The sequence below is a fragment of the Corvus brachyrhynchos genome, unplaced genomic scaffold (genome assembly GCF_000691975.1).
Source record: "Corvus brachyrhynchos isolate BGI_N302 unplaced genomic scaffold, ASM69197v1 scaffold142, whole genome shotgun sequence".
Lineage (NCBI taxonomy): Eukaryota > Metazoa > Chordata > Aves > Passeriformes > Corvidae > Corvus > Corvus brachyrhynchos.
Window position 1 is genome coordinate 5,871,395 of NW_008237226.1, and position 2,387 is coordinate 5,873,781.

Below are 2,387 nucleotides of genomic sequence, written 5' to 3' on the forward strand. Positions count from 1 at the left end.
ACTCCATACCCCTTTTTCACCAGCCCAGACTGGCTGTGTCTGTTTTAAAGCTACGTCTACTGTGCAGGTAAAAGCAAGGCTAAATGCAGCCCCTTGGTATTGAGAAGGGAAGTGGGTGGAAAGATCCCACCAAAGCCTTTGGATGAGGATGGAGAGGTGAGATAGGACACCCTGAACTACCCCAGAAAGACAGGGAGAGCAGTGGTGCAGGCCAGCTCATGGTGAATGTGGCAGCATTGTCACTCCTGCTTTGCACCACCCCAGGATGACCAACTTCAGTCTCTTCAGTGGGGAGCACACAGAGGAGGTTCCTTAGGCACCCTGGGGGTGCTGAACTCTCTTTCTCAGTGCTGAATTTCTGACTGGGCACTGCTTGCTGCACAGGGAGGAGGTGCTCCCCAGCCCCTCCAAGCCCCAGGGCCATGGCTGAAATTCAGCCACCTCCACACCAGGGCTGGCTGGGTTGGAAGAAGCTTCATCACCTGCCTACCCACTCAGACCTGCTCACACCTGCTCAGAGAAGTGAAGCCCAGGCACAGAAATACATTTTCTATATTGAGAAATAAACACAAAGTCAAGAACTCATAATGTGTAGGAAAGTTCAGGAGCCTCAGCCCTCTTAAAAAAAGTTCACAGAATCTCAGGATTGTTAGGGTTGGAAGGAACCACAGTGAGTCATCTGGTCCAACCTCCCTGCTCAAGATAGGGTCATCCTAAACCATATGGCACTGAATTGTGACCAGATGGTACTAAGTTCACTAACAGCAATCTTTTTTTTTCTTATGTCCATGAAGTGTTTAATTGAAACACTGTCTTTTAAGCAGACTATGTACAGCATCATTTAATGTTTTGTAATCAATGGAAAAAAAATATGAAGCTTGAATTTTAATTTTCTCTTTCAGGGAAAGAAATGTGAAAATGCAAATTTTTGTTCAAGTCCAAACCCAAAGTTTTTAATCTAGTTCCACAACTATGTTTTCCTAATGTTGCAACAGATCAGTTCTGCTGTTTTTTAGTACACATCTCATCTTTAATTTTGTAAAACAATATAAAGATATTAAAAGACAGAAAAATAACATGAGGAGTACCCGTCATGAATGGCAACACTTTAGACAAGCTTCTGTGTTTACCGATACAAGTACCTGGTCAAGTCTGTTTACTATTCTCATCTAACTTGCAGCATAAGTAGCTGACTCGCTGCCGAAATTATTACAAGAAAACCCAGTAAAACCTCCAGAAAACTCCACTAGAGCAATCTCACAGGTCCAGAAAGGCAATGACTTCTATCACATGAGGTGCATTGACCCCAGCCAGTAGCTAAGCTAAGCTGATCACGCCCTTCTTTAGTGGGATAAGGGAGAATCAGAAAAGTAAGTCAAGAAAAACTCGTAGGTCAAGATGAGGACAACTTGAAGTGAGGGAACCAGAAAAAAAATAGTCAAGTGATTCAAAGGCAATCACTCACCACCTCCTACAAACAGACAGCCCCTGGTCTCTGAGCAATAACTTCTTTGGAAAGACTAAACCCCCAGTTTTACTGCTGGCCATGATATTATAGGGTATCCAACATCCCTTACATGGTATGGAATATGATTTTGGCCATCTGAGATCCACTGTCCTGGCTGTGTCCCTTCCCAACTCCCTGCCCACCCTCAGCCCACTTACCATGGGGGCAGAGTCAGAAATAGAAAGTCTCTTGGCAAGTACTGCTTAGCAATAGCCAGGACACTGGTGTGACACCAACACTCCTTTGGGCACAGATCTGATCCACAGCACTGTAGGGGCTGCCATGAAGAAGGTTAATCCATCCCAACCAGACCTAGCACAAACTGCACTACAGTTACCTCACCGGTTTCTCTCAGTAGCTTGCTCTGTGCTCATATTAGCTCTGTCTCTGCACGGTAGGAAGTCCTGCAATGACTAGTTCCGCTCCCATTTGAAACACCTGAAATAGATGCCTGGGGCGGCAACCTGAGAAGCACCACCTGCAACCCCTGCTCTGGCTTCTGCCTCAATGAGCCAGTAGGAAGCAATGTGGATGCTGGTGAAACCAAGGACCTCTCTGGATTCACAGTGGCCAGATCCTCAAATACCCTTTTTTTTGTTCAAATAGGCATGACTGTCTCTTGATGGGTTTAATCTACAAATAAGTGCGGAATAGAGTAAGAAACAGGTTGCCAAATTGCACCAGGCCTGGGGAATCACCTATTGCAATGACTGAGAATGGGTGGCATTAGATGCCTGTCATGGGTTAGCAAGCAATTACACAAACCAGGTCATAAACTGTGGAAGATGCTGAGTCAAAGATCCAGCTCCTCCAACATCTGCAGGCTCAGTAAGCAGTGGAGTCATCATGACTGTGCTTCCAGGGCAGAGCTGAGGCCACT